The 21233-nt window shown below is 36.2% G+C and overlaps 1 long non-coding RNA gene across 2 annotated transcripts in view; it reads left to right on the top strand.

Annotated features, from left to right (window-relative positions):
• The first annotated feature begins 9041 nt into the window (after window positions 1-9041).
• The window catches only part of LOC139082354 (uncharacterized), a 96995-nt gene continuing 84803 nt past the window's right edge, over window positions 9042-21233 (top strand). Inside the window, exon 1 of one of the 2 annotated variants that reach the window (XR_011538266.1) lies at window positions 9042-9224. This is a non-coding gene — a long non-coding RNA (uncharacterized lncRNA). The remainder of the gene's footprint in view (window positions 9225-21233) is intronic. The other variant, XR_011538267.1, reaches the window with a different exon arrangement.

Here is a 21233-nt window from a genome sequence, read left to right on the forward strand (position 1 = left end):
AAAAACTTTATTCTAAAGTTCTTAGAAATGGAGAGAAAATATCAAAACACTATGCAATCACCTCCAGAAGCAGCTGTGCTCAAAATATACTTGAAAATTTTTTAAGAGTTTTGCTACTTAATGTTCTTAAAACTGCTCTCCTCTCGAGGCCTATATTCTACAAAGTAGGCTCCTTTGAGCTCTGTGGGTGTGAGAGGAAGAAGAAAAAGTTTGAAAAGAACAGGAAAATGGAAATGTAGACTTTCCAGTGTTTACAGCTTAATAGACACTAGAATTAGGCATTTGCCAGAGTAAGCCAAAAAGTTTAAAAATACCTTAGAGATTAATACAGAAAAGTCAGGAGACTAGAGATCTCAGCATTACTCAGGCAATCCCAGAAAAAGCACATGTCACAGAGTCAGAAAGACAGCATTTGGTCTCCAGTTTGTCACTTACAGTGTGACTTTGAGTAAGTTCCTCAAACTCTCTGACCTTTACTTGTCTTATTTTTTAAACTATAATAATATTGTAATAAACAGTTATAGGGTAAACTTCAGCCCACAATGACACTATTTTTCCTTGAAGCATCCAGGCTACCTCTCCCAACGTTAAGTCTAGAGTTCGGTACCTCTGTTTGTACGATTTGATCTTGTCTTTCCTGGGAATACAGAGTGCATCACCTGTCCCAAGATAAACCAATCCGCTTTTATTCCTGAGATGTTGGAATTTAGTCTAAGGTGCCAAACTTGATCTGGCTTGACTTTTGGACTCAGTCCAAACAGACTGTTGGACTGAGGCAGCCGTCTTTTGGGCTTTCTAAAGAGAGAAACAAATCACAGAGATATTCAATAAGAGGTGGTTGTGAGAGACCGACAGTGACAGAATAGAGGGTACTTGAGTGCTGGACGATTTTCTGTGTCCTAGTTACAAGCCTTTGTGTATGTTGACGCCCTTGAGATCCATGACACATGACCATGTTCATGAAGTAAATTCTCCCTTTATCCCTAGATTAGCTTAAATTGATTTTGCTTCCCAGCAAACAAAAGAGTTTTAACTAAGAAAAGTACCAACCTTGTGATGTAACTATAACATTTAAATTAGGTAAAGCATCATGCAATGCAATATTTGGTGTAGAGTATTAACAGCCACACATTTTTTGAATGCCTACGAGAGCCAGGCAATATATAAGTTATCTAGATCATTCCACACATTATGTTACCAGGTGCGTTGCTCATATTCCCATTTTGTAGATGAGACAACTAGGGTTTGGATAGATTTCATGACCATATTCATAGCCATAAATCCATTTATTAGTTCAAAACATATTTATATGCTGCCAATGAAAGGAGACACATATCATTTACTTGAGAGACTATGACGAAGGAGACAGAAATCATTCCTGCCTTCAAAGTTTCGGCAAGGAACAGAAAGTTTGTTTTAAATGATAGCTTTATGATACTCCAAACTTAAGTCCTTTCCAGGCTTCAAAACCTGCTTTTACCCTTGGGTAAGAAGCTTCTATGGAGAACACAAGTCTTGAATGATGGGATTTCTCTGTTAATAATACATCACGGCGTTTCAAAAATTTATTTAATTTTATTAAATTTGTTTGCTTGGTTATTTTTGTGGGCTAAAAGATATATGACAAAAATTATTGTTGATATTCCACTACTCCAGGTAACTTTTAAGAAGGAAATCCTTTGCAGGTCCCTTATGTTAACAAAAGCTAACAGTAAATTAAGTTGCTGCTATGTGTCAAACATTGTTACAAGCACTTCACATACAGGTTCTATTTAATTCTCTTAATACGTCTATGTGATATTTTTTCAATTTCCTCATGTTTCAGTAGAGGAAACTACATCACAGAAGGCACAGGGCTCGTCAATATCAGAGAGTTAGTGGTAGGATCAAGATTTGAAACTGGACAGTGTGATACTAGAGCCCACTCTCTTAACCACTACTCTATATTCCCTTGAAAAATAACACAATAATAGTACTACTAAATATAGCAGTTATCATCTATTGAATATGCGTTTTGTGCCAAGTTATTGCTAAGCTTATATCTATTATTTTGTCTAGGTTCCAGTAACGTAACAGAACTACAATTCTATCACTGAAAATAATTTTAAAAGAAACTCCATGTAACAAAACTTACCTTAGACCCTGTCACTCTTCCATTATTTCAACCTATATTTAATACACTTAAGTTCTATTGAAATGGTGCCGTGATTTTCAAAAAATATGACTTACTTCCTATCTCAGACAAAAAAATTAAAAATTGATTTTAATAAGATTCCAGAATACAGATTAGTTAATATTCCAACATATTTTAAACTAAAAGGTTTTCCAAAAACTTTAGACAATTAATTTCATTTACCACGTGGTATGATATTTTCCAGCCTGCTGTCATGGACAGATGGCCCTAATATCTATGTCCAGTTTCATGTCCCAGGTGATGTAGGTCAAACGGCGTAATCTCTCCAGGCCTTCATTCCGTCATCTATAAATTAGTGGGAGTTAATATAATGACCACTAGGTTTCACTTTGTATCATGATTCTATTCAATTGGCATTGGCTGTCTGTAGCACTAGGTTTTGAAGGATTTTGAGCTGTATTGAGAGTCAGAAGAAAAATGTGCCATGATTAATAGTAAGGCAGAAGAGAGAAGAGTGGCTATGTAATCACAGGGCCTTTGCAGAAGATGTCTGTTTTACTTAAATTAGGTGAAGTTCTGTAACAAAGAGACTCCAAAATACAAATTGGCTCAAACACAATAAAAGCTTTTTTTCTCAGTCTCATGACAGTATGAGACAAGGGAACAAGTTGGTGTGATGTCCCTTCCCATGCATTCGGTGACCCAGCCTCATGGACATTATTTCAGTTTTAGCCAAAATGGAGAAGAGCTGTAGAGAGTCAACACATGGGGAATTATTATGATCCAGGTCTGAAAATGTCATCCATTACTTCTCACTTTCTACTATCTAGGTTTCATTCCACTGGCCAAATCTAACCGAAGGGAGGCTATACTCATAGTTTCTCTGTGTCCTTAGGAAGAAAATGAAAATATGGATTTTGGTGATCAGCTGTCAGTCTCTTCTAAGACATCTACAACATCTTTCAATTCTAATATTCAACTTGGTTCCCATTTAACACATGCTCCTTTATCTATTACGGTACAGATTGAAGTCCCTGCTCTGCTCGGTGAATTTGAGGATTAGTTTCTTATCTTTAAAGTGGCAATAATAAATGGGAAAGTGACAATTGTTTAGCTCTTTTGGTAAGCAAAGGGCATTAATAAGTCTTGGATAAATGTTTCATATCGGTGTTAACTGGTTAGCTTTGCTCTAATGAAATTGTTTTCTAATTTTTCATTGGAATATAAACTTCAGAGTGTAGGGACCTCTTCTGTTTTGTTGCTCAATGTATACCTAGCAACTACAACAGTGGTTGGCACATAGAAGATACTTATGAGTATTAACTGAATGAACCAAACTTAGATCATAGAACTATTAACATATGTGAGGAATTCATGGGGAGTTTCCTTTAAAGTTGTTATTTATAAAGCACTAAACAGACATATAATATTATTATTATTAACATCAATAAGCTAGAAAATCTCTAACCCCTCACGTTTCTATTACTCCCCTTCAGAACTGCAACTGGTATGTCTATGAGGCAATATAACATAAACAAAAAACCACTGAGGGCCAAAAATGGGACTAATAATAATAATTATCGACACTGAGCAGCCAAAAGGTGACTATACATGCCAGGGAGATTACGACTGTCCCGACTTCTGCCAGTTTACTCAGGATTTCACTCAGCTGGTGACTCATTCACTTTCACAAGTGTCTCAGTTTGGATGACAAATTACACAATTACCCTAGTAATAAGATTTTTGTTTATTTTTACTTTTGAATGAAAATGTGTTTGAATCCTTCCTGATTTCTCTTGGACAGATCTAATTTCATTGAGGCTTCTGGCTCTACGATAATTTACTCTGCTTTATGAAATATTGTCTTACTTTAAGCATTTGTTAATTGTCTAAATTGACTATTCCAGTTAGTAAAGCAAAATTCATTAGAATATAGGAATGAGCAGTACGTTAAAATTTACTTGGCAACAGATTTCCGAAGCATAATTGTACCTGGTAGCAGCTATGGCTGAAATTTCAAACACTATTCATTACATCCAAGGAAGTGGCAATAGACTTCCCAAACATAATTGGGCATAACCAGTAGTAAGTATGAACTGGAAATAAATTTCTCAAGCATAATTGGGAATAACTAATAATAAGTAATGAATCGGCAATAGATTTCCTAAGCACAAATGTATATTGTAGCAGCTACCAATGAATGTCGCAGCTGAAATTTCAAACACAATACATAACTCTAGTGTTTTAGGTCAGATGACATAATTCCTTACTGAATATTTTCTAGTTTTGTTGAATACTTTTTGGCAAATTTTTAAAGATAATAAAAAATCTTCTAATTGCAATGACTTGAGAAGTAGTTTCTTTTAATTAACGGGATTGCTTCTGGCTCAGGATCTAGTCCTTCCAGTAGTGAAAAATTGATTATATAAACTATATTCCCACCACATAAAAACTAGCTTCCCACCATTATTGTTACTCCATGCCTTCCTCCTCTGACTGTTCACATGAAGGATAATGGACAGATTTACCTACTATCACACTACCAATTATTTTTTTCCTGGCAAAGTCCAGTCTGGCCTCTTATATTTCTCCAACTGTCGGTAGCCTCCTCTCTCTTAGACCTTTGCCTAAAAGACATTAATTTTAAGCAAAAAAAAAAAGTTCTTTAAATACTTTAACTACATTGATAGCTATTACGTGTCAGACAAACTGCTGAGTGTTTTCTTATACACTGTCTCATTGGTTTGCTGGTATAATCTTGTGGGATGAGTATTGTGCTTTGTTCCTTGAGGTAGACATATCTGGTCTTTTCCAAAAGAATAAACATCTTCAAGGCCAGTAACCATCTGTTTACCCTAGGATGAATCTTGGCATATGGTAGGTGCTTAATAAATAACTGTTGATCAAAATCTTAAATCAGGAACATATACATATGCAGTATCTGTTAGGTATCTATTGCTGCAGAACAATATAACTATAATTTTAGTGGCTTAAAACAACAACATAAAACCATTAGTGCCTTACAACAACATTCTATGGTTTCTGTGGGTTAAGAATGCTGCCTTAGCAGAGTCCTCTACTTCAGGTTCCCACAAAGCTGCAATCAGTGTGTTAGCTAGGGCTGCAGTCTCATCTGAGCTTGACTGGGGAAGGATTTCCTTTTCCAAGCTCACATAGTCATCAGCAACATTCAGTTCCCAGCAGCTTGTTGCACTGAGGACCTCCATTTCTTGCTGGCTGCCAGCCAGAGGCCTCCTTCAGTTTCCTCACATGTGAGTCTTCCCCAAATGGTCACTTGGTTACTCACATCTAGCAACAGAGAATCAGAAAGGTGGGTGTTATAACTTATGCAATGTGATCACCTACGCATAAACGCATCTCCTTGCTGTTGCCTGCTCTATTGGTTAGAAGCAAGTCCCAGGCTTTGCATCTGCTCAGGGGAAGGGGTTTATGCAGGGGTACGACAACAAGGAGGTGGGGATCATGGAGGCCACCTCAAACTCTTTCCTCATCCAATTTTTCTACCAAGTTTTCTAAAAGGAAACTTGTTTGATAACAACATAGCATTTATCAGAAAGCCCATATTGACAACATGAGTAAGAGGAAGTTTTAAAGTCTGGTCAGTGAGAATTTAAGATGCGGTTAGTTCCAGTTGAGTATAGGCGGCCGTCTCTGAGGTTAAGTTTGCTGTGCAGAAATCAGCTACTTTCTCTCCACACCCCTTACAGTATGTGGGCACACTATTAAAATATTTATACAACTTATATAACTTCATCTAGAAATTATGTATTTGATGTAATCTATTCAGCCACATTTTATTTTTGCCCTCTCTTTTAAAAGCATTTTTGGCAACACGAGCTCACCTGCCTCTCAGGCTTCAGAGCACACCAGTACTGTGGTTTACCAGGTACCAATCTAGATGCTGAATTCATTGTAAGTAATAGCAGGACGGGTTCCAAGGAGTACATATTATTGAGTGGAATTCAAATTATTTTGCCTTAATCTTTATGGGAATTCTCAACTGCCTTCATATTTTAAATTCCAACTGATGAAATTTTTTATGGAGTAATATTAAAAATCATAAAATAACACATACAGATGCACATGAATTCTCATTTATATTCCTTTATTCTCCTAAACATGGCATTTTCATGTTTAGTAAAATATCATTACATGTGTAGGCACAGTTTTACCGAAGCAGAAAATTCATTTTGAGTTGCAGTAAAATTCTTCCCTTCCTATCTCTCTTCATAGCTTCCTTTCAATATTGCTAACAGCAAGATATGTGTTCTTAAATAGATGTGAGTGCCAATTCCAGCTCCTTCACTTACTAGTTGTCTGATCTTGAAAACTCACATAATCATTTGAGCGTCCATTTCCTCACCTATAAAGAACAAAAAAGAAAAGGATAATTATGCCTGCTTCACAGGGTGGTGGTGGGGATTAAATAAGATTGAATATCTAAAGAGTTTAACGCAGTTCCCAGCACCAGGTTGGCATGCAGTCCATCTTAATTTCTTCTCTCTGTCTTACATTTGTATATCACTTATACAGATTAGAAACGATGATTCTTTTGGAATTGTTCTTCCAGATGAAATCCAGGCTTCTACAACATGATGGCTCTTCCTGAAACTGAGATGACTTCCATGACTGCACCATTTTCGTACATGGGCCATAAGCTCTATTAAATGCTTCTCAATATGTTTTTGATAAATCGATTCTAAACTTTCAATTGGCTCATTGCAGGGTTTTGTTTTAATTTTTGTTTGGCAATTTCCTTTCTGCCTAAATGAAATTTGAGTTACCAGTTGCCTCCATTTATAGAGGTTTGCCCAGTTATAGATTTCTTCCATTATACTTACATAATAATAAGCCTTTGAAATACAATGCTAGAGTATTTGGTAAAGTATTTTGGTTTATATCTCCATTAAACATATTTTGAACCTCTGCTATGTGCAATTCACTGTGGAGACTACCAAGGGAAAAAAGGCAATTTTAAGAACAGTAATATTATTATTAATGAACATTGAGCACTTGTGCTAGACACTTTTCTAAGTAATGTATTTATTTACTCATTTAAACCTCACATCATCCTTTAAGGTGGATACCATTTTATGTATGTGAAAACTGAGGTTCAGAGAGGTTAAGTACGGTCACTGTCGTTTGGTGTAGGTCACGCAGCTAATAGTGGACAAAATCAGAATTCAAACCCAGGATGTCTAAATCTAGAGTCCTTTTTCCATCAGTGGACAAAGGCTTACATTGAGAAAGTCATGGCTTAGTATATTTCAAATATCTTTTAGTCCATTTGATAAGCCATGTGTTTTAATAATTTTTTAATTGCAAAAATTCACTTTCCACCCTCAAGCAATAGTTTGATGTCTCTAAAATAGAGGAGACTTTGTGAAACTGTCATTAAAAAGTCACATTCAATGCTCCTGTATAACCCTCCCCTCGCTACCGAGTGACCCTGGGAAGCCCTTTTCCAGTGCTCTTTACTCATAATGCTCTTTTCTTGTTAACTAATCCCCTGAACACTCAAGTATTTACGGAGGTGCTGAGAGTGGCCTGGTTGGTAAGGATCAGCCATTGGTCCACATTTCTAAGTTGTGCTGAACAAATCATCAAAGGTTCTGAGTGTGGAGTGGGCATGGGTAGTGGTTTAGGTCACTTGCTTCTTCCCTCCCTGCTATAGACTGAATGTTTGTGTCTCTCCAAAATTCGTATGTTGAAACCTAATTCTCAGTGTGATGGTATTTGGAGGTGAGGACTTTGGGAGGATGATTAGGTCATGAAGATGGAGCCCTCGTGAATAGGACTAGTGCCCTCTTAAAAGAGATCTGAGAGAGCTCCCTTTCCCATTCTACCATGTAAGGACACAGAGAGAAGATGTTTATCTACTCACCAGAAAGAGAGCCCTTGCCAGACACTTAATCTACCAGCACCTTGATCTTGGATTTCTCAGTGTACAAAATTGTGAGAAACAGAGGTTTGCTGTCTAACTGAGATACTCATCATCAAGGCTAGTGGGAAACCTTGACCTGGCATTTGGTCCTGCTCTGCAGACTCAATCTTTCCCTGGGGAGTGTTATCCCATGGTGACGCTTAACAAATAGGGAGCCTGAAATGCATCCACCACCCTTGCCTTTATGAGAAGGCCAACTCCTTTGTATTCTATCATAATTGGTTCCATACATTCATGAGGCAAAGGGGTACTATTTATTTGCCTTCTTAGAGACCCCATCTATGAGCTCTGGTTGTAACTATGTTAAAGTGAACCATTTTGAAAAAAAGTATAGTTAGTCACTCCTTCTGGAGCTGATAAGCATAAACTCCACATCTTCTAAGCTTTTCTTGAAGAAAAATATTTATTAAAGTAATAACTGACATTTATTGACTACATATGTATGTACTGTACATTAACTCATTGAATTCTTATTGTAAACCTATATTCTGTGTCTTCTTATTAACTCATTTTACAGGCAAAGGGAAAGAAACAGAGAGGTCAAGTAACTTTCCCACACTCTCACCACTAGTGATAGACCCATCAGAGATTTTGTTTCCAGACATGCGCATTTAATCCTAAATGAGGTAAGTATCCTTAATACTTTCCGCACACATACTATACTATTTCTAATGATATAAATGTAAAATAGGGGCACCAACGTATTTTTGAAATAGTTATTTATAAAATTTGGTTTTGTTGAAAACACCAGAATGAGAGATTCTTAATCCAGTTTGGCAGCTCCCCCTTGTCTAGGCTGGTAGAGTCCTGTCAGATACCGTTCTCTCTCCTGCTTCTTATTTACTGGCCAAGAAGGCTTTGCATACAAGCTCCTTGGGTGGAACCCAGAAATACAGTGGCAGACTGACTGGTAATAAAGTAGCTTAATTGGTGAAACAAGAAACTCTAGCCAAAGAGACACCTCGGAGACATCTAGACTTTGTAAGGGCTAGCCAAGATGAACAGATGATGTAATCCATGCTATGACAACCAGCCCTCCAAGCCAGGACTGCTTCTGACTAGTTTTTGAGAAAAAGTCTTGGTCTCGGGTTCACTCAGAGAGGACAGCCATGCCCAACTTATTCTGTGAGTACTTGAGAAGTAATATTGATGGAAAATAATGAATTTGATTTGTCAAAGACTGATAAGCTTGGGATAATTAAAGGAATTAGAGGGAGGTAGCAATATTTAATCTTCAGTTATTTTTCAAAAATGTTTTTAAAAAAATCTTCCATTTGGTAAAATTACAAAATCTCCTTTACATTTAACATCCTATATTTTCTAAAAGGACTGCATTATTCAATTATCAAGAAGTATTTTCTTAAAAGTTTAAGTGATGACTAAAGTGTGGTTTAATTTCCGATAATGGTTATTTCCTTATATTTTCTTTCCTATATTTCTAGAATTGCTATAGACCAGTTTAATGGGTTGGCGGATCCTAGATGTTCGCTATTTCAAGGTGGTGAATATTTTAAATAAGAACTGCGCTAGGCTCTTCTGTCGTAATCTAAAGATAAATATATTTTAGTTCCTGTTCTTCAGTGTTTAAAATTTAGTTAGCAGGATAATGAATCAATAATAAAAATAGTTAAGATTTATTGAGGGCTCACTTTGCACCATGAAATGTTTAAGCACTTCACATTTATTAAATCATTTAATTATAAAAACAACCAGAGTGCTCTTTTCATCCTCATTTTTAGAGAAGAAACTGATGTTCAGAGAGCTTTAATATTTTGCTCTAGGTTACAAGGCAAAAAAAGTTGTAAAATAGATTGCAAATCCAGGTATATTAGTTTCCTAGGGCTGCTGTAACAAATTACTACAAATTGGGTGGCTTAAACTAACAGAAACTTCTCCTCTCCCAGTTCTGGAAGGCAGAGTCTGAAATCAAAATGTCTGCAGTCGCACACCCTCTAAAGGCTTGGGGGAGGATCCCTTCTTGCCTCTTCCAGCTTTTGATGACTGGCAGCAGGACTTGTATCTGCATAACTCCAGTCTCTGCCTCTTGTCTTCACGTGGCCTCTCTTCTCCTGTCTGTGACTTTTCTTCTGTCTCTTATAAGGATACTTATCATTACATGTAGCGCCTACCCGGATAATACAGGGTTATCTCATTTTAAGATCCTTTATTTGATTATATCTGCAAAGAATCTTTTTATCACATTCACATGTTCTCAGGTTTAGGATGTAGACATACCTTTTTAAGGGCCACTATTCAATGCACTCCACCAAACATTCTGGCTGCAATGCCCTTGCTATGACTCTCTATGTAGGTAAATATGTTGACAAGCATTGTAAGATACTTTTCAGTGGGATGGAGCAGTAGAGAAAGTACAAATACTGGCATTAAGCAGAAAGGAGTATGAATTTTGGCTTTACCATAATAACAGGTTGTTTCTCCTTGGGCAGGTTACCTATTAGATCCAAGTTTCAGTTTTGTGATCTACAAAATGTGCTTTATTATACGGTTTACCACATCTCTTTGTGAAGGTTTAAAAATGCAATCATCAGTTTTGTCATTTAGTGGTTAGATACAAAATATTAGTGTTCCTTTACTGCCCATGAACCAAAAAATGGGAAAGTGGGAAAAAAAGGGAAGGATTCATCTCTAGGTGAGACTCAAGAATAGAATTTAGGGGAGGTCACAGTCAAAATATATTTTGATGGATTGGTTGATTTTCTGCAGATGAGGACAAGTAAAGTTCTCTCTAAAAAAGGTGAAAGAGCATTTGTTTTGAAAAAAAAATAGAGTATTTTTGCATGATACCACAGAAAATAATTTCAGTTTGGAAAAATAGATTGCTGCAGTACCATGGAGGACCTTAGGATGAGGAGCTTTACAGAAATCTGAGGAATTTGTTATGAAGTTCTGAGACAAAGATATTAAGATATTAAAGATTTTTTTCTGGCAAAAGTATGTTGTATACTAGAATTCATATTCGTGGTATAGAATAACAATTATATATATATATATATATATATATATATATATGCATGAAAGGCAAACAATCCGACACAAAATGAGCAGAAAATTTAAAGAACCACTTCACAGAAGTAAAAATTCATATAGGCAATGAACCTATGACGACACATGATATTTGATAGTGCTACTGTTACAGAACGAATACGCACCTATTAGCAATCACGATAGGCAATTAAAACCACATGATGAGACTAGCAAAAATTAAAAGTGAGAAAACACTCAGGAAGTAGGAGCAACAAGAACTCTCATACCCTGGTTAGGGAAGAATGAATTGAAATATTTTGTAATATTTTGGCATTCCCTAGGACTGAAGGTTTCCACTCTTAGGAAAAAAATGTATACATATTTACATCAGGATACGTATATGAGACTGATCTTAGGAGCCTTGTTAATAACATTTCCAAACTTGAAACAACACAGATGATCATCAAAAGTAGAAAGGTCAAATAAAGCAATGTTGAATAAGCATTACTATGTAGTAATGAAAATGACTGACGTACAAATACACACATCAACATAAATGCATCTCAACAACATGCTGAGTGAAAGAATCGTGTCACAAAAGAATACACACAGTGTGATTTTATTTATATAAGTCTCAATTGCAAGAAAGCTAAACTATCTTTTTAATATGGATACACGAATGAGAAAGTTACAGAAAACAAGAAATCCAGGAGATTTTAATACAAATTTCAGCATAGTAGCTGCTTATAAGAGTGAGTGGTTAAGGAACCCATGACTTTCAAGGTAGTGGCAAAATTCTGTCTTTTCTAGAAACTCAGCCATGTTATTTGAGTGCTCACTTTTATCTACTTGTTAAACTTTGTTTATATATGTATGTGTGTGTACACATATGTTTAGCAATTCTTTTGTATGCATATCTGACAATTTTTAACATGAAGAAAAAAAGATAATCCCTTTGACATACTAGATTTTAGAGTTGAGTTTGGTAGTAATTAGGTTCAATAAGTGATTCAGTCACTTACCTAATGTCAAGTATTTATTTATTTATTTGAGGAAGATTAGCCCTGAGCTAACATTTGGTGCCAATCCTCTTCTTTTTGCTGAGGAAGACTGGCCCTGAGCTCACATCCGTGCCCATCTTCCTCCACTTTATATGTGGGACACCTGCCACAGCATGGCTTGCCATGTGGTGCCATGTCCGTATCTGGGATCCGAACTGGCGGACCCTGGGCTGCTGAAGCGGAACGTGCGCCACCGGGCCAGCCCCCAAATGTCAATTAATAAGGAGTGAGATGCTTGCCAGAATTCTGTCTTGAATTAAAAAAAAGAAACTAGTCAAAGATGATGACATAGAGGGTTCCTAAGAACTTACCTCCTACCATGAACACCCTGAATCTATGGCTACATGTGGAGCAATTTCTATTGCAATAAATCAGAAACTAGGTGAGCTACACATCAGTGAACTAGAAAATACCCATATCGAAATGGGTAGGAAAGGCTGAGACATATTCTCACCATAAACCCCACCCCTGTCACAGTGACATACAATAGGAAGGGAACACATAACTCCCAGCTTCTCCCTGAAGAGCAAAGGATTTGTACCCAACATTTAATGTCCCCAACTTTTAAGACTTCCATCTAAGGGATTGGCTCCCAAATCACCTAGTTCTGAAAATTAATGGGATTTGCTTCTATAAGACCCACAAGACTAGAGCAAGCAAAGAAACAGTTCTTAATGGGCTCAAAGGATTTGCTGTGCTTATCCTCCCAGGGCTCAGTGCAGAGGGGGCAGCCAAAAAGGCTCATCTCCCAGTCTTTCCTTGAAAAACGCCTATTTGCATACTTCCAAAGCTGTTGCCTTGGTGTCAGGATTCTAATTTAGCCTCTGGCTAGGGGCTCACTGTGATCCTCTTGGAGACCCTCTGGGAAGGCTGCAGGCGATGTCTCTGTGTTCTCCCTATGGACCATTCCAGGTTGCCAGGGAGTAGAAGGAAGGAAATAACAAAGATCAGAGCTGATAAAAATGAAATTGAGACTGAAAAGATCAATGAAATTTAGAGCTGGTGTTTTGAAAAGATTAAGAAAACAGACAAACTTTCCGCTAGACTTGTCAAGAAAAAGCGAGAGGACTCAAATAAATAAAATTAGAAATGAAAGAGGAGACATTATAACTTATACTAAACAAATACAAAGGTCATAAGAGGCTACCACAAACCAATTATGTATTAACAAATTGGACAACCTAGAAGAAATGGATAAATTCCTAGAAACATAAAACTGACCAAGACTGAATTATGAAGAAAAAGAAAATTGGAACAGACCAATTACTAGCCAGGAGATTGAATTAGTAATCAAATACCTCCCAATAAAGAAAAGTATAGACCACATAGCTTCACTGGTGAATTACATCAAATGTTTAAAGAAGAATTAGTACCAATTCTTCTCAAACTTTTCCAAATAATAGAAGAGGAAGGAACACTTCTAAACTCATTTTATGAGGCCAGCATTTTACTCTGATACCAAAACCAAAGATGCTACAAGAAAAGAAAATTACAGGCCAATATCCCTGATAAACAAAGATGCAAAACTTCTCAACAAAATATTAGCAAACTGGATTCAACAATACATTAAAAGGATCCTACACTATGATCAAGTGGGATTTATTTCAGGAATGCAAAGAAGGTCCAAAATCTGCAAATCAATCAATATGATACACCACTTTAACAAAGTGAGGGATAAAAATAATATGATCATCTAAGTAGATACAGTAAAAGCATTTGGCAAAATTCGACATCTGTTCATGATAAAAACTCTCAACAAACTGGGTATCGAGGGAAAGTACCTCAACATAATAAAGGTCATATATAACAAGCCCACAGCTAACATCATACACAGTGGTGAAAAACTGATTAACAGCTTTTCCTCTAAGATCAGGAACAAGAAAATGATGCCCACTGTCACCACTTTTATTCAACATGGTACTTGAAGTCTTCACCAGAGTAATTAGTCAAGAAAAAGAAATAAAAAGTATCAGAGTCGGAAAAGAAGTAAAACTGTCTCTATTTGCAGATGACATGATACATGTAGAAAACCCTAAAGATTCCACCAGAAAAGTGTTAGACCTAATAAACAAATTCAGTAAAGTTTTAGAATACAAAGTCAATATACAAAAATCAGCTCTGTTTCTAAAGATTAATATCAAAGTACCATAAAGAGAAACTAAGAAAATAACTCTATTTACAACTACATCGAAAAGAATAAAATACCTAGGAATAAATTTAACCAAGGAGATATAAGATTGGAACACTGAAAACTATAAAACACTGATGAATGAAATTGAAGAAGACGAATAAATGGAAAGATATTCTATGCTCATGGATTAGAAGAATTAATATTGTTACAATGTCCATATTCCCTAAAGCAATCTACAGATTATATGCAATCCCTATCAAAATTACAATGGCATTTTCACAGAAACAGAAAAACAATCCTAAAATTTATTTAGAACTACAAAAGACCCTGAATAGCCAAGGCAATCTTGTGAAAGAAGAACAAAGCTGGAGGCATCATGCTTCCTGATTTCAAGCTACATGCCAAAGCTATTGTAATCAAAACAGTAGGATACTGGCATAAAAATAAACACAAATGCTTATGGAATAGAATTGAGAGCCCAGAAATAAACCCTCACATCCACAGTTAACTAATGTTTGAGGAGGGAACCAAGAATAGTCAATGGGGAAAGGAAAGTTACTTTAAGAAATGGTGCTGGGAACCTGCATAACCACGTACAGAAGAATGATATTGGACTCTTACACCACTTGTGAAAATTAACTTGAAATGGATTATAGACATAAAAATAAAAACTGAAACCATAAAAATCCTAGAAAAAAACATAGAGAAGAAGTTCCTTAACATTTATCTTGGCAACAATTTTTTGGATATGACACCAAAAGCAAGGCAACAAAAGCAAAATTTAAAAAAGGTGGAACCACATCAAACTAAAAAGCTTCTACAGAGCAAAAAAAAAAAAAAAACAATAAAAAAATGAAAACACAAGCTATCGAATGGGAGAAAATATTTTCAAATCATATATATGATAAATGATTAATATCCAAAATATATAAATAACTCATATAACTCAATAGCAAAAGACCAACAATCCAATTAAAAAATAATCAGAGGAAGTGAAAAGGCATTTTTCCAAAGACGACATACAAACGGTCAACAGGTACATTAAAAGGTGCTTGACAGCATTAATCATCAGGGAAATGTAAATCAAAACTCCAAGGAGATATCACCTCACACCTGTCAAAATGGCTGTCATCAAAAAGATAAGAGATAACAAGTATTGGTGAGGATGTTGAAAAAAGGGACCCCATGTGCACTGTTGGTAGGAATGTAAGTTGGTGTAGCCATTATGGGAAAGAGTATGGAAGTTCCTTAAAAAATTAAAAGTAGAACTACCAAGAACTACCGTATGATCCAGCAATCCCACTTCTTGCTATATATCCAAAGGAATAGGGTATCACAGAGATGTCTGTACTCCCATATTCATTGCAGCATTATTAACAATAGCCAAGATAAGGAAACAACATAAGTGACCATCAATGGATGAATGGATAAAGAAGATATGATATATATATATAATATCAGCCATGAGAAAGAAGGAAATCCTACCATTTACAACAACATGGATGGACCTTGAGGACATTATGCTAATGCAATAAGACAGACAGAGAAAGGTAAATTCTCCATGATATCACTTATCTGTGGAATCTAAAAAAATCCCAAACTCGTAGAAACAGAGAGTATAAGGTGGTTGAGAGAGGCTGGGTGTGGGGGAATAGGGAGAGATTGGTAAAAGAGTATCAACTTTCAGCTATAAGACGAATGAAGTCTGAAAATTTGATGTAAAACATAGTGACTATAATTAATAACACTGTACTGTATAACTGAAATTAGCTGGAGAGTAGAACTCAAATGTCCTCGCCAAAAGAAAATAGAGAAGTAAATAGGTGCAGTGATGGATGTGTTAATTAACTAGATGAGCAGAAATCTTTCACAATGTATGCCTGTATTAAATCACCATGATGTACAATTTAAATATCTTACAATTTTACATGTCAAATATACCTCAATAAAGCTGAAATTAAAAAATTAGGTGAGGAACTTTATCAATTTATGTATTTCATTTTATTTTATTTATATACTTTTTTGGTGAGGAAGATTGGTCCTGAGCTAACAATCTGTGCCAATCTTCCCCCACTTTGTATGTGGGACACCGCCATAGCATGGCTTGATGGGCAGTGTGTAGGTCGGTGCCTGGGATCCAAACTCGCAAAGCCCGGGCCTCTAAAGATGGGTACGTGAATTAACCACTACATCACTGGGCTGGCCCCAATTTGATGTATTTTAAATGGTATTTTCATTTTCCTTTTGAAGTATGTGGATTTCTCTGATTATTATAAATAAAATCATATTTATATTTATAGTGAGAAATATTTTCTCCTTCTCCTCCTCCTCCTCTCCCCCCTCTTTCTCTTCCTTTTCTTCCTCCTCTTCTTTCTCCTCACACTCCTCCTCCTCCTCCTTCTTCTTCTTTAGTGAATTGTGTGTACTTGACCTTTGTCTCTCTATGCTATGCAGAACAGAAACAAAAATAAAAAAAGAAATCCTCTCCTTTCTCCACCAGAGATAAAGGAAATCAAATGGAAGCAACTTATCCTACAACTTGCGGGGCATTTGTTCATGAGGCTATGCGTGCAGGGAAATGAATGAAAGTCTCTGGAATTTTACAAAGTGTGACTCAGAGTCAGTAAAATATTTAAATAACAAACTACTTAAGGCTTGCTAGGCATGGAATATTTCACAAAAAATCTTTCAATATTACCGCTCTAATATCATACCTATTAGCATGGTTAGATTTTACTTCTTCATTCTAGAATTTTCTTTCTGTGGTATGTCTGGTTATTTGTTTGAGAGGATTTTTTTGGCAGTGTACTGAAAGTTTAATAGCCAAGTATGTAGGAGAGTGAGAGAGTTTCCGTCTGTTGATTGAGGAAGCCAAAGGGAGGAAAAAGCCATTGCACAATTCCGAAACAGTGTGGAGTATTCAGAATATTTCACAAGGTGGCTTCCATCATATCTGATACACAGAAGAGTGGGTGCTATTCATATCTACTAAAGAACTAATACTGATTTTTTTTCCTTTTAAAAGATTCTCTTTTGTTGCAGTTTTGTTCAGATGTGTTTAACTCTTACTCTTTTGGTGATCAGAGAAGTAAACAGTCAAAGAAGAGCCACATGCAAAGTGTTTACCTGGATATAAGATATACCAGATGTGGAAATGTAGGGGTGAGGGAGGCATTTTGGGAAAAAGGAATGGCTCAGCACCTTGACCTTGACTAAAGAGTACAATAGATCTCCTGTCTTCAATAACCTGGTAAGAAAACATTAAGGTCTACGGCAAAAAGGAAAGAATGTTTTTAAAATTTCATCTCCTTGCATGTAAACAGTTTATTTAAAGACCCCAAAAGGTAAAATAGTTACAGAGCTAGTGTAGCATGGGATGATTTCAGCTTTTATTTTTAAATAAGGAGCCGTGTTTGATGACACCGATGCATTCTCCTCATCTATAAATCAGTTTCGATTTCGTTGTCGTGTAACACCTAACACTTTCACCTCATAAATATTGCTACAAATTTTAGCACAAAATAAATAGAACTTAACTTTAATTAATGTCCATATCAAGAAATTATTGGAAGTGATTACGACTGTAATAAAAAATTAAGACTTGAATCACTTTCCAAAAAAGGCTTAACTCATACAATTTTAATATTGATAATATGACATTGCTCAAGAATGAATTCTCTGAACAACTGGCAGGTGCGATAAGGCAGTTTGGAAAGACAGGAGAACGTAAGATGAAAAATTACATTCAAAGCAAAATTTGTAGAACCATAAGAGACCAGACCACACAGACCACTCACCTGATAAATGCGGTATTTCTAACATAGCACACCAAACCAGAATCTGAAATGAGTTTTTGAAGTTATATAAAATAGCAAAAAAAGAGAGAGAGAGAGATGCATATGAGAATGTCAAGTCCCAAGAGTCTAATTCTTGGATGAAAATATTCGCTGTTAACAGGAGTGTGGGAAGTATGGAGGGACAGAAGTAGGCAAAGGACAATGGTACGATGACAGAGGTTTAAGCCCCAACTTGGCCTTGTGGTGGATAAATGTGGATTTTGTTTTTATTTTTGTGACTTCCCAGAATCCACCCCTCTAGCCTGACTTACTGTGAGTACTTTTTGGAATCATCGCCTCCTATAGCATGTGTTAAGGGGGAAGGACACTTGTAGGTGGACATCCCCTTCTAGAGCTGTAAAGGAATCAGAACACACTCTTCCTGCCTTGTCACAGCCAGGAACAGTCAGGTAACCCAAGGACCAATGAGAAACGCTCTTCATGGACTTTGAAAGCAGACAAGTTATACCCAGTCCTGAAATGGGAAGAGGCATTATGGAGCTCAAAAAAGATGATGTACATGGACATGACTTATAAAATGCTGGACCAAATATTAATTATGTTTCAAGAATCATGGCATCCAGTGCTTTATCTTTGAAGGCTAATATCTGTGCACACTTCACGGCAAAAGTGAAATAAATCATAAATGGTCTCTAGCCATTTAAGTCAGTGTGGGAACAGGTAGAAAATTGTATTGATTCTGCTTCACTGGTGTCAGTTTCTACACTGGTAAATAAATGGTCATTTGCTTTCACAGCAAGCAGATACAAAAAATGGATCAAAGCTGGGGTTAGCAGAGCTGTGCCATTCTGGAAAATCACCAGCTTTTTGAGAACCATCCCTATAGTATTTACTGGTAATTTTGGAGAGGGGATCAGAAATATGCTTCTTGGAACCATCAGTTATCAGGGAGAGAGTAGAATTCAGGTTCAGTTTACTGTATAAATATTCTCTTTTCCCACTTTTAAATTTCTCACTTCTCAGGACCACGTATTTAAACTGTAAAATGTGAGATTTTAATCTAGACTGACTTAAATATAACTTTAAATAATGCATTTTTCTGATTCTATTATCTATAGCTCTAAAAATGATTAGTTTCTAATACCTCTTTTGATGACACACCAAAAACTTCTAAGGAGATCCCATATGAAAATACGAGTAACAAATTGATGCTTCCAATTTAAACACTTTCTTTAAAGTGGTGAATTTGTTCAGTTGGTTTTGATTAACATATTAATTCCTTCTTTTCCATCATCACTCATAGGCCTCATAAATATCAGCACGTTTTCTTATATTTAGGTCATTAGCCATCAAACATCCATTCACTTTATTTGTCATACCAAAATTGGTTAATATTGCTTGCTTTTAAAGTTCAGGAAGACATATGTTATCTTAGCAGAGGCTGAAAGAATTACACAATTAGGTCAAGTTGAGCCATCGCTGGAGGCAGGTAGACTGATCTTTCCTCTCTCTCCTCCTTTGATTACCATACAAATAGGCGGATATGTATTTTTCCTCTTCACCTTTGAGGAGACCAAGTTGGAAGTGATCCACAGCAGAAAGCAAAATTGTAGGCAATAGAGCATGCCATCTGGTAGGAATATGCTGGAAAATCTTCAGCTTTCTCATTTCAACAAAAGTAAAAGTAAAAGTCTATTAATTCAGCTTCTTGCTTGGCTGAGAAATAAATTCCACAAGTCTCAAATTGCATCTGGTTTACTACATGTCTGGCTCTAATATGTACAATGAAAGCCAGACAATTTGGATGAAAATATTGTTCCTTTCTGGGCTTTTAGCAATTGGAGGGAATAATAGTATTTTTCATTTCTTAAATTCAGACTCCTTCCTTCTCATGGCTCCACGATATAGATCTGGATTGCACAGTCTGTCTGTTTGGGCTGTTCCTTATGTGGTGGGATACGGACTAAAGATATTTTCCTGAGGAGGGAATGGTAATGATAGGAAAGGTGGCTTCCCAGATTGACACACCCGTCAGTGAGACGCTATGCTAAGATCATCATGATGCCAATTTTTAGTGCTTTGCATTGGCAAGATCTTTGACTCTTCTCCTTTGGGCATATGAATGCCTTTGGAACCTATCACGGCATCCAATGGATGTAAAATGTTGACCCTGCTCTCCTTCCTAGTCTCTTTTCTATACCCCTACAAATACATTATAAGGATTTTTAGGACAGGAGTCATGCTAACACTTATTTTATGCTCCCTAAAGTGCTTCATACTGTCTTAAATGTACAAGAAGCATTTTACAACTATTTTGTTCATCAAAATAAATGTGATCCTCTTGATCATTTCCTCACGGGCACAAGATAGCTGCCACAGCAGTAGGCATCAAATCCACATTCAAAATAGGAAAAAAGGGCCATGGTTGGTCATGCCAGCCCTATCCATCCCTTTCATTAGGGATAAGAAAACCTTTTCTGAAAGCTTCTCATCAATAGATGGCCACTTAGGTATCATTGGCCATAATTATGTCACATGGCTATCCTGCAAAGGAAGATAGGAATGTGCTTATTTTTCCAGCCTCTATAGTGGACATAGACAAATGAGTTTAGGATGAGTGTTAGGTGTTGGTTTAGACAATCTATGGTTCCTTCAATATGCAGGAAAAGCACCTAGTATATAGCAAAGATTCAACAAATTGTAGCTGCTGCTAGCTACTGATTTGAGGCGAGAAATTTATTCAGCTCATGGAAATTAGCAAAACATGATTTCATAGCCTCAAAGAGACAGAAAAATGTATATAATTTCAGTTAACCATCAGGCAGTACTTAAAGAATTTTAAATTCCATAGTGCCTATTTTTTATTGTATCTAGGAAAAAAGCACTACGTGTGGGAATTCACAGTACTTCACTCACTAACGGTTTCTAAAAATTATAATATCTCAGCAGTACTAAGTCAGTATAATAAACTAAAATAATTCATATCTTAAATTGAAATTTGGAAAAACATCTAAAGAGAGAGAGAAAAAATTCCCTGTGATCTTTATAGGAACTAATCTGGTACTCACTAGGGTCAAAAATGCAAAGCAGCCATCGTCAATCTTTACTCAAGTCTATCACCTGTAAAGGAAAATTTTTTTAATCCCTAAGTGCTGGTTGC

Source organism: Equus przewalskii, chromosome 3 (genome assembly GCF_037783145.1).
Source record: "Equus przewalskii isolate Varuska chromosome 3, EquPr2, whole genome shotgun sequence".
Taxonomy (NCBI): domain Eukaryota; kingdom Metazoa; phylum Chordata; class Mammalia; order Perissodactyla; family Equidae; genus Equus; species Equus przewalskii.